At 38.2% G+C, this 15221-nt stretch overlaps 1 protein-coding gene and 1 long non-coding RNA gene across 5 annotated transcripts in view; one reads left to right on the top strand and one right to left on the bottom strand.

The window, feature by feature from the left end:
• C3H2orf88 (chromosome 3 C2orf88 homolog) overlaps positions 1–15221 on the top strand; it is a 157097-nt gene that overhangs the window by 109038 nt on the left and 32838 nt on the right. Inside the window, exon 2 of one of the 4 annotated variants that reach the window (XM_051849364.2) lies at positions 12360–12476. The exons of 2 other annotated variants lie outside the window; for them this stretch is intronic. The gene's annotated coding sequence lies outside the window, so the exon portion shown is untranslated. Of the gene's footprint in view, positions 1–12359; positions 12477–13564; positions 13676–15221 lie in introns of all 4 variants that reach the window. One more of the 4 variants, XM_051849363.2, reaches the window with a different exon arrangement.
• LOC138848958 (uncharacterized) lies at positions 3474–10081 on the bottom strand. Its single transcript, XR_011387191.1, has 2 exons — positions 9323–10081; positions 3474–4886 (listed from the first exon to the last, which is right to left on the bottom strand). It is a non-coding gene; the product is annotated as an uncharacterized lncRNA (long non-coding RNA).

Below are 15221 nucleotides of genomic sequence, written 5' to 3'. Positions count from 1 at the left end.
TATTCCATTCTCAGAGTGTCCGTTCAAGTCCCTGCTGCTCTGCTTCTGATTCTGCTTCCTGCTGGTGCTCCCGGGAAGGCAGCAGCACAGGACCCGGTTACTTGGGTTCCTGTCATACATATGGGAGAAGCCTGGCTCCTGGCTTTGGCCTGGCTGCTGCGGCCATCTGGAGAGTGAGCCCACAGATGAGCAGTCTCTCTCTCCCTCGTTACCTCCCTCCCTAAGTCACTCTGCCTTTCAAATAAAAAATCTTTTGTTTAAAAAGCAAAGTGATAAGAGAAGAATGAGTAGGGATTAGGCAAAGGATCAAGGGATAAGAAGGGCACTGGCAGACATGGGGGCAGCTTAGCACCTCCCAGAGGCTGAAAGAAGCCTTGGGAGAGGGAGAATGTGTCACAGTGCAGCTAGAGATGTGGGCTGGGGACAGAAGGGTGGACCTGAACATGAGGGCCATATTTAGGAGTTTCACTGCTGTTTTAAATGCAGCAAGAAGCAATGACTTTAAGCAAGGATACAACATTTATGCTTTTAAAAGATCTTTCTGAGCACAGTACCTGGAAGATAGTGCTTATTTGGTAAATGAAGTGTTAAGTTCATGGGGCCCTTGCTTTCCACTGTGTATTGAGTACACTGCACCTGGGTGATAGTTTTACCCACTACCCTAAACTCTTGCCGCCACCCCTCCACTGATTAGCTCAGCAAACGCCTACTTCTCAGCACCTTGGCATCCACAAGTCCAGGGGCTGCCCTTTGAGCTTCTCCAGGCCATCCCCAGGGCCTATAAAATATCGCATGCCAATAAACTGCTCTGACAGCAATTTTGATCCTACTTCCAACCACTCCCACATATGTCTAGGCCTCCAGGGTAGTAAGAAATGAGGACAGAAGGATAGCCGGGAGCCAGGTTGTGAAGAGTTGCTTTGAGGCAAAGGAACTTGGACTTCATCCTGTAGAAAAAGAAAGCAGCTCTGAACTTTATAGTTCTCGAAATACACCATGGCACATGTTGTCTCTGAGTGTGAAATGCTCCTCCTTCTAGGGTTCCTTGCAAGCTCCTAGTCGACCTTCAGAATCTAGCTTGGCTCTCATCTCCTCTTGGAAGCCTGCCTTGGCTGTGGAAGGCAATTCATCACATTACATATTGTGCATAGCTCTTGGTGTTCTCCTGATGTGCAATCGCATGCTTTCTTTAAAAAAAAAAAAAAAAAAAAAAAGATTTATTTGTTTGAAAGGCAGAGTGGCAGAGGGGTTACTCCCCAAATGTCTGCAACACCCAGGTTTGAACAAGGCCAAAATCAGGAGCCAGGAGCTTCTTCCAGGTTTCTCACATGGGTGGCAGGGATCCAAGAACTTGGGCCACCATCCATTGCCTTAGCAGGTGCATTAGCAGGGAGCTGGGTCAGAACAGAGTAGCTGGGACTCCAACCAGCACTCTGATATGGATGCCAACATTTCGAGTAGTGACTTAACCTGCTGTGCCAGCACACCTGCCTCATGCTTTTTGTTTGATTGTTTTGATCTTTCCTATAAGTCTAAACTCGGAGAGCAAGCACTGGTACATTTATTGTTTTCTCAGTACCTGACATAAAGGATTTCATCATCTTTTTTTTTTTTTTTTTGAGTTCTCAAGTTCTGCCAGAAAATAAAGTGCTCTAATAAAAGATTGACAAATTGGAGGTAAAAGATGAGCAACTCCTATGTAATCATCTAAACCATGTTCCTTTGCTAAAATGTATCCAGATATCTTTGTTCTAAAAATTAACAAATTCTAAGAAAACATTCTAACTTTGTTCATTACAATTCTTTGATTTAAATGTCTTTCCTATTTTGTCACTTATGTTTTGATTTTGCTAATGGCATATTTTTGACTTGAGGATGTGTTTGTCTTTTAACTGGTAGCCTTCCTAGATTTTGAGTCATGGTTATAATAAATATCATGTGTATTGCATACTAATCCTTCTGTGGTATCTTTTTTTTTTTACATTTAAATCCTTGATCCATTTGGGTCTGATTGCTTATCGGAATACACTACAGTAGTATAGAACCTGTTTTCTTTTTTCCAACTAGCTACTCAGTTTTGCCAACAGTGCTTAGTCAAATGTCTACCACAACTGATTGGCCTGCAGTCTTCATGCCCACTGAATCCCTGTATGTATTCAAGTCTAACTCTGGACTTTCTGCTCTGTTCCAATAGTCTTCCTTTTCATAAGTCAATCCTGCACTTTTAATTCTGATGCATTATAGTATGCATACTTAGATGGTAATGATTGTACCTTTATTGCTGTTCTTTATCAGAATTTTCCAGGCTGTTCTTTTCTGCTCACATTTTTCCGCATAAAAACTTTAAAAATGTTTAAAGGATTCCAGAAAAAAAATCTGTACTTAATTGTGTTTATTCCTTCATAATTTTTAAGTGTAACACAACTGCCTTATGATAATGAGCTTTTCTATCAGAGAACATAATGCTTTTTGACATTTGTCCCAGTTTACTTTTATATCCTTGGTGAGAATTAGCTGCTCCTTTTTAGGGTGTGCATTTTTCTTAAGTTCTGGGCATTTTGTCTCTGTTGTTATCAAAATAGGGTCTCCCTGTCCATTATTTCTAAGTCATTGTTTATGTATATGAGGACTTTACTTCCTGGATATTAATAATTTTATATTCTGCTACCTTGCTGAAGTCTCCTATTTATAATCACTTTCATTTGCTATATCTTGGGTTTTTCAGGTGTATGATCATAATGTCTGCAAATATAGAGTTCTGTTTTATTTTTTCAAATTTTCTGTAGAATGAGCTATTAGGCAATGTGAAGTAGTAGCAGTGATTTGGGGTGTCTTTCTAGAGTGCTAGACTTTCTGAGGTGTATCTTCAGTATTTCATCCCTTAGGAAATACACTAGCCTGTGTCTTAGATAAATTGTATATTATCATATAAAGGAAGCTTTCATCAACTCTTAGGTTGAGAAGTTTTTAAGAAATCAAGAAAAATTTTATTTTTATCAAGTTCCTCCTCAGAAACTATGGGTATAAACATAATTGTATGAATTTATTTATATATTAACTTACATTAATAAATTTGTATTATTAAACTATTATTGTACAAATGTGGGGGAAGGCCCCCTTGAGTTTGATATAATGTTCTCTTAATATGCTGTTTGTTAATATTTGATTAACCCTTTTTAAATTGACATCATGACCAACATTGACCATCCTTTGTTGTAGTGTGTCAGGGTTTAGCAGTTTTAGCATAAATTTTATAACATAAAATGACCTGGAAGTTTTCATTTTTCTAAAATCTGGAACAGTTTAAACAGCATTAGATTTACTCTATAAAAATTCCTTTGTTAGACTTGATATGGTACCTTTGATTGACTGTATGTTCCAGAAAGATTATCATTTCATCCTTCAGATTTTCAAATTTTATTTGTATAGAGTTGTGCCAAGTAGCTTCATGCTCCCATTTGTTTCTGTGGATGTTTTCATTTTTGTTCTATTTTGGCTGTAAAGTAAATTAATATGTCCTATTTTTAGTATGTTGCTGTCTATTTCTCCTCTTGTAGCCTACAGTTTTTACTTGATGAACGTTTTGCTAAGTATTATTGCACAAATGTTTATAAATTACCTTCCTTATGAATTCTCATACTTAGCATTAAAAATTATCTTTATAAGTTGCTTTTGATTCTGATTTCTATATTTACTGCTACCAAGATCACTCCCCATGCTTTCCTTTAGTTCATATTTGCTCATACTTTTTTTTTTTTTTTTACGGAATTGCATTGTCTAAGGAGTGTATCTTTTCTGCTTTATGATAGAAGTATGATTTGTATCATGCACACAAACCCACAATGTCACCGTTGATTGTGTTCCACTGGATAAAGCAAGTTCATGGTTGAGTCCAGATTAAAGGGGTGAAAATAAACTGCACTTTTAGGGAGAAATTAGAAAATACTCCGGCCATTTGAGTAGGGAATGGAATCTCCTGGAGGCTCTGGGGTGGACTGCCTGTATTAGAGTTAACTGGGGAGTGAAAAGAAATATGCCTGTAGGATCTCCCACCTGGGAGAAATGTGCAGTAGGGCAATAATCCCATCACTTTTCCAAGAATCACGAGAAACAGAGGCATGCCAGAAATGGAAAGGACTGCAATTATTCTTGGTGCTTCAATAGCCTCTTTTGTGCCAAGTGCAGAGGAGCTAGATAAAGGGTGAGGAGGCATCTGGTAACCAGACCCTTACCCTCCCTTCCACTCCAAGCCATACATTTAGCCTAAATTAAGGGAGAGTAGGAGAAGAGCTCACAATCAGAATAATGTACTTCTAGTGGCTGGAAGTGACTGAACGACTGTAAAATGAGGTCAAGATGTTAAAGGAGCCTTTCACAACAAGGAGAGATTTAACAAACACAGTTTATAGACTAAGAATAACAAATAGAGATGGAAAATGCAGGAAAGGAAATAGGGGGTTATAAATAATAAAATATAGCTTATAAAATAACTAACATGCTAGAATAGATGAGGGCAAGATCTTGTAGGAAGTTGACAGGTCTAGGGTCTATGGAGCCTGGACTTTAACAGGAGGACATACATTTCGTCTTCTAAGATTGCAGGAAAAAGTGTGAAGAATGGGCATGAACAAAGATAATTGTGGAGACAGAAGTCTGGAAAGCTGGAACCAATTTTTTAAAACTTCAATGACACATAAAAATGATACCTACTGATTGAGCACCACATCATGTTTCAATACTGTGTAATGTTCAAATCAGGATAAGTGTATCTAGCCTCAGATTTTTTTTTAATGAAGCAGGAAGCAGGGATGTCTGCTGAGAATGAGGGCAGCTTGAACAGTGAGGAGGTTTCAGATGGTCACTGGCATCCCAATGTGGAAAATGACCTGAAGTGAATGGACAAAATAAATTACTTTTTTTTCCATATACAAGCAACAAGCTACGAAAGGGAAGAAAAATTTAACAGATCATCTGAAAAAAAGTTGCATTAAGACAGTAAATAATGGCTGTTTTAGATAGATTTACTACCATAAAAATGAGTTCTTCCAAAACTAAGTATATATGATACCAATCTAATTTAATTTTCCATAGGGTCTGGAAAGAATTGAACAAAGTGATCTTAAAGGCTGTATGGAATAATTAATGTAAAAAAAACCAGGGAGGAGTGACTGGCCTCCCATTTTGAAGCATATTGTGACCTCTTTATCGACTTTGGTTTTGCTTTAGAAAAAGACAAGGTAGAAGAACAGAATAGAGAGGTCAGAAATAGATCTCAGTGCCTGTGGATATTTGATATATAACACAATTGGCATTTCAGTTAAAAGGGGAAAGATGGGTTATTTATAACATGGTGCTGATCCAACAGCTTATTAATCTGGGTAAAAGTATATCAAATAAGTTATAGGTTGTTTAAAGAAAGGAGGAAGGATATGAAAGGTTTTATGTACACAGACATCCTTAAGTTGTTGATTAACAAAGATGGGACCTAGATGCTGTAAAAGAGTAGACATGCATAATTTAAAACCTGTGTGGCTAAAAATTAAATGTAAATTAAAAGAATGTGAATGTTGTGCTTCAATAAAAAATTGACCTTAGAAAAGAAAGTGAGGAATCGGTTTTTGACTCAGTGACTTAAATCACTGCTTGGGACACCCACATCCCATGATGGAAGACCTGGTTGAAGTCAGCTATTCTGCTACTAATGCAGCTTCCTACTAATGTACCTGGGAGGCCGAAAATGATGGCTAAAGCTCTTGATTCCCTGCCAGCCATGTGGGAGACCCAGATGGAGTTCCTGGCTCCTGGCTTCAGCCTGGCCCAGCCCTGGCTATTGAAGGCATTTGGGGAGTGAACCAGCAGATAGAAGATCTCTGTTTCTATCTGTCTCTTTCTCTATCTCTATCTCTATCTCTATCTCTCTCTCTGTCTTCCTGACTTTCAAGTGAAATGAAAATGCTTATTTTTTTTAATTTTAAAGAAAATGATAAACTGGAGGAGTTATTTTTAACTGGAAGAAATAATATTTTAAACTGGAGGAAATTATTTACTTGCAACACGTGATGGAAAAGATCTGAACTATAAAAAAGTGATTACAAATGGATGAAGCATAAATAACCAAGCAGAAACAATAGGCAAGTGAGATTTGCAGAAACAAATCCAAGTGGCCAACAAATTCAAAACCATGCTCAACTTTGCTAGGAGCTAGAGAAATGCAAAGTGACAATGATAGATCATTCTGTAGCCATTAGATTAGCACCAATTAAAAGTGATCATTCCTACTGCTAAAGACATTTGGAAAGATATAAATGTGAAAATGTTCATTGTCTTGGCCTTTTTAAATGTAATTGAAATGTAAAATACACTGACTGACCCCACTCTTAGGAGTCTATCCCATGGAAATACAGTCACTACTAGGTCAAGTAATGTATTCACACAATTACATTTATTGCAGCATTATTTGTACTAATAGAAAACTGAAGGCAGAGTGCCCCTCAGTAGGCAAATGACTTCATATACTATGACACACCTATCATGTAATATCACCCACCCATTTAAAGATGTATGTTCTTGTTAAGACCTTCCCCTGAGCTATGCCCTCATTGGATCCACACAGCAACTTCAGGAGCTAGGTAGGCATAATTGTATATGGAAGGAAACAGACATGGCGTTTTTTAAGTTACCAAGGCCACAGAGAACTGCCCTCAAAATCACTAAAATCTCCCTTTATGACTTGTTTAAGTTATACAAGTTTCATGTATTTCATATATACAGATATAGGAACATAGTGATACTTCCTACCTACCTTCCCTACCCGCCCTCCCATGCTCCAACCCTTCTTCCTCCTCCCTCTCCCATTCCCACTGTTAATTTTTACAGGGATCTACTTTGAGTTTACTTTATACTCATAAGTAACCCTACACTAAGTAAAAGAGTTAAACGAATAGTATAAAGGAAAAAAAAAAAAACACTGTTCCTCAACAGAAAAAACAAGGGTTGTAAATAATCATTGAATCTCAAAATGTGTATTCCATTCCAATACATTACATTTTAGGTACTCTATTAGTTACCCCTGATCAAGGAAAACATGATATCTGTCTTCTTATGACTGATTTATTTCACTATGTATAATGGTTTCCAGTTGCAGCCATTTTTTTTTTTTTGCAAAAGATAGGATTTCATTTTTTTTTACAACTGAGTAGTACCCCATAGTGTATATATACCATAATTTCTTTATTGAGTCTTCACTTGGTAGACATCTGTGTTGATTACATACCTTAGCTATTATGAATTGAGCTGCAATAAACATGGGGGTACAGATAACTCTTTCATATGCTGATTTCTTTTGGTTTGGGTAAATTCCCAGGGATGGGATGGCTGGATCATATGGCAGGTCTATATTCAGATTTCTGAGGTATCGCCATACTGTCTTCCACAGTGGCTGTACCAGTTTACATTCCCACCAACAGTGGATTAGGGTACCTTTTTCCACATATCCTCACCAGCACTTGTTGTTTATTGATTTCTTTATGAGAGCAATTCTAACTGGGGTGAGGTGAAACCTCATTGAGGTTTTGATTCACATTCCCCTGATGGCTAGTGATCCTGAGCATTTTTCCATGTGTCTGTTGTCAATTTGAATTTCCTCTCTTGAAAAATGCCTATTTAACTCCTTTGTCCATTTCTTAACTGGATTGTTTGTTTTGTTGTTGTTGAGCTCTTGAGCTTGCCCAATGGCTCTGGATAAAACTTCCAGGACTATATTAAATAGCAATGGTGAGAGTGGGCATCCTTTTCTGGTTCTGGATCTCAGTGGGAATGCTTCCAACTTTTCTCCATTCAATAAGATGCTGGCCATGGGTTTGTCATAAATTGCCTTGATTGCATTAAAGAATATTCCTTCTATACCCAAATTACTTAAGGCTTTTATAGTGAAAAATACTGTATTTTATTAAATGCTTTCTCTGCATCTATTGAGATAATCATGTGGTTTCTCTTAAGTTTGTTAATGTGATATATCACATTGATTTGTGAAGGTTGTGCCAGGGATAAATCCCACTTGGTCCTGGTGAATTATCTTTCTGATGTGTTGTTGGATTTGATTAGCTAGTATTTTGTTGAGGATTTTTGCATCTATGTTCATCAAGGATATTGGTCTTTAGTTCTCTTTCTCTGTTGTATCTTTTACTGGTTCAGGAATTAAGGTGATATAGACTTCATAGAAAGAGTTTAGGAGAATTCCCACCCTTCAATTATTTCAAATAGATTGATAAGAATTGGAGTTAGTTCTTATTTAAAATGTCTGGTAGAATTCAGCAGTGAAGCTGTCTGGCCCTGGGCTTTTTTTGGTTGGTTGGGTCTTTATTACTAATTCAATCTCTATATTGATTATTGGTCTGCTTAGGTTTTCTGTGTCTTCATGACTCAAGTTTGGTAGGTTGTATGTGTCCAGGAATCTATCCATTTATTCTAGCTTTCCCAATTTGTTGGCATACATTTTAGTACATATGCTACTCCCTCAAATAGTTTTCTGTTAAAATATGATAACATACTATTTCTTCCATCAATCAAAGTAAATTAAAGTGTTTCTCCTGTTGAACAGATAATGAGTTGTTTTTACCACCTTACCTAATTATTTGTATACTTTTAAATGACTTTCACTATACTGAAGCTATAATACCATCACAATGTTACTGATTAAATTATAATTTCCCAAAAGAAGTCACAGTGTGAATTAAGTAAGTTTGTAGTTTTTGTGATTCTGTCTTCCATGAACAGTATTATATAGACAATGAGGTGGAGAGGAGTGGGCCCAGGTTCCAAAGTTCTCATTGACCAAGAGAGTGTGTCACAGGCAGATAGTGAGCTGAGGGAGAGCGAGGATGCCCACAACACAGGAGTGTCACAGAGGCGGGGGGAACTACCCTCCCCTGTTTGTAGGAAGAGTGGTCAGGAGCATGCCCTGTACCTAACCCACAGCAGGAGAGCTATCCTCACAGGAGCCAAAGTCCCTTGGAGCCTGAAGGCAGAGAGACTTGTAGGACAAGCCAAGATTTCAGTGTTGGTTAGAATGGGGTTAGAATTCAAAGGCTGCAGTGGAAGGAGCTGAAGTTCAGAATTAGGGGCTCTCCAAGGCTGAGAAAGTAGAAAAAGACCCATACAAGGGAAAGTGGGGTTCTGGATTGGAACTGAACCCTTGCTTTCTCCCTGTCCACTCATTAGGATTAGCAGTGATTGGTCTCCCCTAACTTAGGTACTGATAATGTTGGTGCTGCGACTGACCAAGAGTTCCAGGCCATCAGACCTGCGTCCGGTGTTTGTGTACCTGGGCCTGGTGACTGGTGTGAGTTGAAGGCCAGAGCTCTGAGGAGGTGCGTGGGAGCTCCTGGCTGATGGGCACTGCTGTGCTGAGCTGATGTGTTCTTTCTATTCGAGTACAAATCTCTGTCAACAGTGGGATTTTCATGACTATAAAAGACCCACTCTCTGGTTATGAGCTAAACTGTTAAGACCAGTTCTGGGGTGCCTTTGGTTTTCTTCCCGGAATTCAGGACATGCCCTATTCACTGGTGAAGTCTGGCCGCTCGAGTGTTGTGGTCCTGTCGTACTTGGCTGTGAGCGGAGCTCATTTCTTTGAGCTCCCTTTGTTTTGGGGAGCTCAGTGTTCCAAGCTCCCTGGTCTCTAAGGCCCTTGGCTGGAGACTCCTTTGTAACCACGTTCTGGCCAACATGACATGAAGTAGCAGAGCTTGCCAGTAACAGTCAGCAACTCAGGCTGAGAGATCACTTGAAGCAAAAAGGGTGAATTCAGTGACTCACAAAACTTCACTTTGGCATCCATGCTTGGGGAACAGATCAAGGAAGCTAATGAGGAACTGTGTCAAGGTTCAAGCGACTGCAATCCATTCCTAAGAGCCACTTAACTGTCTGGTGTGTGTGTGTGTGTGTGTGTGTGTGTGTGTTTTAAACTGCTGTCTTTGTATCTGAAAACATTATATCTTTATGAACTAGAATTTGCCAGTGCCACACTGGAAGTTATTTTATGAGTTTAGAATTTCATTGCAAATGAAACATTACTGAATACTTTCAGCGTTTCAGTTTAGAGTTGAGACGTTGGTTAAGAGCCAGCAATGATGCTGGCAGTGGAAATTCATTTTTGATGATATTTAAGAGGGACGATCAGGAATCAGTTGAGCTTTTTATGGACCTGGGTTTGATGTGACTTTTGATCTCCAGTTATTTCAGTTTGTTTGTTTTTTGTTTTTTAAGTTGGTTTACAGACTACTACATATTCTGACCTCAGAGTGGGTTGATGAAATGGTCGTTTTATGGACCCCTAGAGGACGTTGTTCTGTTACTCCATGCTCAGTAGCTATCCAAGATTCCTGCTTGTCTGGATTGCAGCAGTTCTACAAAAGGATTCATTGTTTAACGCTACGATGATAGGCGTATCGGTCCAGGTTTTTCTCTAGTGAGTCTCCATATCAACATGTCAGATCTAGATAGGAGTTTCTTGGCCTTTTGGTGATACAGACCTTGTGGAAATTGTGTTAACTTATATGCTGTGCTGAAAAATTCTACCTTGAAATTTGTAAACTATCAGCATGCCATCTGGCTTGGCAACCTGCTGGACTTCATAGAAACATTGTTTTTATTTATTTTTGCTGACCTTTCATCAGCTGATGACTCCTGTGACAGGAATTAGTTAGGAGATAAAATGCAGCATGTCAATATAGATCTCAGTGCAGATGCTTTTGCAAAAGTTGTATTTTATTTTATTCTTAGATAAAAAAGAAATTGCCAGTTCATTAAAATAGGAATGTGTTTTGGACTTATTTTTGGATAAACAGATTGCATTTTAAAAAATCTTAGCCGCCCACCCAAAAGGAAAGACTGCCATTTAAATAATACAGAATTATTTTTCTGGAACCAGGAGTGACCTTAGAAAACTGTTAGTTCTGTTCTCTAATCACTGCCAAATAAAAGAAAATGGCTTTAGACCAACTGTTCCAAAACCAAGGTCTTTAACTTTGATAGACATCCGATTTATAGTCGACGGTCCTATTTATCAAGTTTCTTCAAACTCATTGCAACCAAGGGTGCCCCTTTTCTGGTGCAGAGAACCTGAGATTTCAATCCAGAGAATGCTCCTGGGTAAAGATAGCTCAGAGGCACACGTGTTTACTTTCCCAAATCCCACTCTCACCTTCTCGATGACTTCTATATTGTGGAATACAAGTTCATAATCATGATTAGTTAGGATAGGTAATGGGAAACAGAGAAGGTATTTTCTGTATAAATATGAGTAGTAATGTACTTTTTATTCAAATTCATTAATGTTTTTTTAGAAAATTGGTTATATACATACTGGCTTTATGGTAACTTAGTTTAAGCTGAATATTCTCCCTAACCATTCTGGGTAATAGAAGTAGTTGGGAAAATGTCAGTGAAAAGCTACTGAAGGAAAATAGCCCTAAATGTGGGATATATAGAGAGGAGAAACTTATAATTAAAAGTCTATGAAAATAAGATTTGAGAAAGAATATAGAATTGCGACTAGAACCACGGAAGCACTCTCTGAGAGAAGCAAGGTCTACCACAACCTCTGCTGCTACATCTGTCATTACTGAGCTTTTCAATGTTTGTTTTCTCCATCAGTAAAATTGGGGTAGTATTCCCATGGTTACTTAAAAAAATACCAGGAAGAAAAGGAAGCTGCCTATTTAGAGCCTTGTGTAAGATTTATTAATAATAAATACAGTCTGAACTCGAGCTCTAAGAGGCCTATCAGAAGATTTCTTTGGCAGTTTCTCTTTTAATTAATTAATTACTTTTCACTTTTATTTGAAAGGCAGAGAGTGATCTCCCATCCACTGATTCATTCCCCAAATGCCCACAACTACCAGAAGCCCAGAGCACAGGTGAATCTCGCATGTGGGTTTCAGGTCCCCAAGTCTTGAGCCATCACCTGCTACCTCCCAGGGTGTGCATTAGCAGTACGTTAGACGGGAAGCAGTGGAGCCAGGCTTTGACCCGAGCACTCAAATATGGGATGCAAGTCTCCCAAGCAGCAACTTGACTGCTGTGCCAAATGCCTAACACCCATTTGGAATCTCTTACCTAAGACATTGGGCAAACAGGAGTAATATTTTAGGAGATATTTTAATGAGTATTCCTTGCCTAGAAAACAATGAGGGTAAATTTGTAACTTTGATTATTTTTATATTTGCCTAAATGTTTGAGAGCAAATTAATTTTTCATATTCCACCTGAAACAAAAGTTCTTATACAAGCAAATACTGTTACAAAGCAAGCGGAAGAGTATATTAAAATACATATGAGCAAATCTGTTTCCGGTTTCAGGGTTGACCTCACCAGATGATTGGATCGTCTGATGTTGAACATCATCATCTGAGCATGTTGGCACAGTGGGTTAAGCTGCTGCTTGGGATGTCAGCATCCCCTACGGGAGGGCCTGGTGTAAGTCCCAGCTACTCTGTTTCCAATCCAGCTTCCTGCTAATGGGTATCCTAGGAAGCGGCAGATGATGATCAGGCACTTGAATCCCTGCCACCCGCATGAGAGACTGGGTGGAGTTTCTGGCTTCTGGCTTTGGCCTTTTCCAGCCCTGGCTATCGCAGGCATTTGGTGGAGTGAATCAGCGGATAGAAGATCTCTCTCTCACACTCGCTCAGTCCTATGCAATAAGAGATCTTAGCCTGCAATTAATAGTTCTCCCTAATGTATTTACAACTTCCTTTAATTTTTATCTAACTAACAAATATACCTTGAATTCCTACTGAGTACCAGGCACTTAACTTGAATTAGGAATTCTCTCTTGAGTTAAATTACATAAATGCAAACAATTCATTACAATGAAAAACTTGTATTGTTATGCACACACAAATAAAATGTAGTGGGAGTGCCAGGGAAAGATCTCCTAAAGCAATCAGTAAACTGAAAAGGGTCCTTTGCCACTAACTGAATGACGTGTTTCTCATTGTTTCAGAAAGAATATGCATGAATTTTAAATAATAACATTACACTGAGTTACATATGTGTTTGCACTGTGTATATGTAATTTTCTTAAACCAGAGTTTTTTAGGATTAGCTCTATTAAATCTTTTTCAGCCATCATTTAGAAAGGGAGCACTCTCTGAGACTGCTATAGAAACCATATAGTTGGGTTCAGCAGTGAAACTGGTGGTGATTGTATAGTGAACTTAGTAACTTAAGGTTGTTTCAGTTTTTATCTGTGAGATAAAAGATGTCAATTGGGAATCAGAAGGAAATGAATTTTAAAAAGTGTTGTCTCTTTGAAAGATAACTGTTTGAAAAGTTATTTCTGCAATTCAGTAGCAAGAGGCTTTATTCCAAGTTTATTTAAAAATAAGGTTGAATCAAATTTGTGCCTGATCTTAGTGAACTATAGAAATGATCCCTGAAAGTATAGTCTTTATGCCTGATCTTAGAATATTGGTACTTGAAAGCAAAAAAGAATAAATAAAAAATCAGTGATTAAATCTACCATACATTTTTCAAAATATTTATTTATTTTTATTTGAAAGGCAGAGAGAGAGAGAGATATAGAGACGGACACAGAGCGATCTACCATCAGGAATAGCTGGTGCTGGGCCAGGCTGAAGTTGGGAACCCAGAACTTGATCCAGGTCTCCCAGGTGGGTGGCAGGAACCCAAATACCTGAGCCATCATCCGCTGCCTTCCAAGGTATAAATTAGCTGGGGGCTGGAATAGGAAGTGGAGCAGGAACTTGGACCTAGGCACTCCAAAATGGTATACAGGTGTCCTAAGTTGTGTCTTAAACGCTTTGCCAAACACCTGCCTCTATCATAAATTTTTAACAATGTGTTTGAGGTGATGACTATTTTATGTAGGTATTTTTAATTATATTTAATCAGATATGTTTGAGATGATATAATTAGATCTTAGCTGGGTAGATTTCTGGAAGCTGCAAAATCTCGAAAGATTTTCATTTGCTAAAAAGAATAAAACTTTCATTGAGTGCATGATATTTACTAAATGTTCTAATGAGCATCTTCAGTTTTGGAGCTATGATCAATTCTGATGCTATGAACATTCTTGTCTCTTGGTGCACGTATATATGTATTTTTGTAAGGTGTGCAAGTTGAGCAACGTAATCTGAAAATAGGAAATCCCCAAATGCTCCAAAACCCAAAACGTTCTGAGCACGGAACTGATGCCACAGTGGGAACCTGACACTGTGTGATAGGTTTCAGTCAAAATGCAAGTGCACTGGGAACATTGTGTAAAATACCTGTACGCTGTGTGTAGAAGATGAATATGAATCACAAAATTGCATCTTTAGACTTAGGTCCCATCCGCAAGGTATCTCATGAGGCATACACAAATATCCTGCAACCCAAAAATATTGGAAATTGGAATCACTTCTGGTCGAGAGCATTTCAGATAAAAGATGCTCGACCTGAATACCTGGGAAGGATCATTTCAGGTCATTTCATGGATGTTTATTTAGCTTTAGATGATAACATCAAGCATCTTCCAAGTGGTTCCCCTCAGTTTTCTCCCATTCTCAGTATATGTGGATTGCAATCACTCTTCCTCCTAGCAAGCACTTGGTGTATCAGCCACGTTGGTGAGTGTAAGTGGTGTCTTATTTTAGTCTTATTTGCACTTATGACTTGACTAATCGGTTTCAGCACCCTTTCATACCTTTGTCAGCCATTTCAATAGCCTCTTTTATAAAGTGTTCACTACAGCTTTGCAAAAGCTGGTTATCTGTTCTTATAGAAGTTCTTTTTAACTAATTCATGAGCTTTGACATCTTGATTGCAAATATCTTTTCCTGTGATATGGTTGCATTTTTATGCTTAATGATATCATTTAATGAAAAAAGTTTTTAATTTTAATCTGTCACTATATATCAATTTTTTCTGTAAATATATTATTTTTGTGTTCTGTTTAGGAAATATTTGACTACCCAGAGTCATGAAAAAAGACTAATATATTGGCAGGGATTTTTTTAAGGTATATTTTTATTTATTTGAAATGCAGAGTTACAGAGAGAGAGAAAGAGAGATCTTACAACTGCTGGTTTACTTCTCAGGTGGCCTAAAGTGCCAGGTTGGGTCAGGCCGAAGCTTTACTCGCTATATCACAATGCTGGCATGCGACAGGAGATTTTTTGTGTCATTCCATTGTCATTTTAGTTTCTGTTCATTCTG

Source organism: Oryctolagus cuniculus, chromosome 3 (genome assembly GCF_964237555.1).
Source record: "Oryctolagus cuniculus chromosome 3, mOryCun1.1, whole genome shotgun sequence".
Classification (NCBI taxonomy): Eukaryota; Metazoa; Chordata; class Mammalia; order Lagomorpha; family Leporidae; genus Oryctolagus; species Oryctolagus cuniculus.
Note: the sequence above shows the minus strand (reverse complement) of the source record. Positions and strands in the feature narration are given on the sequence as shown.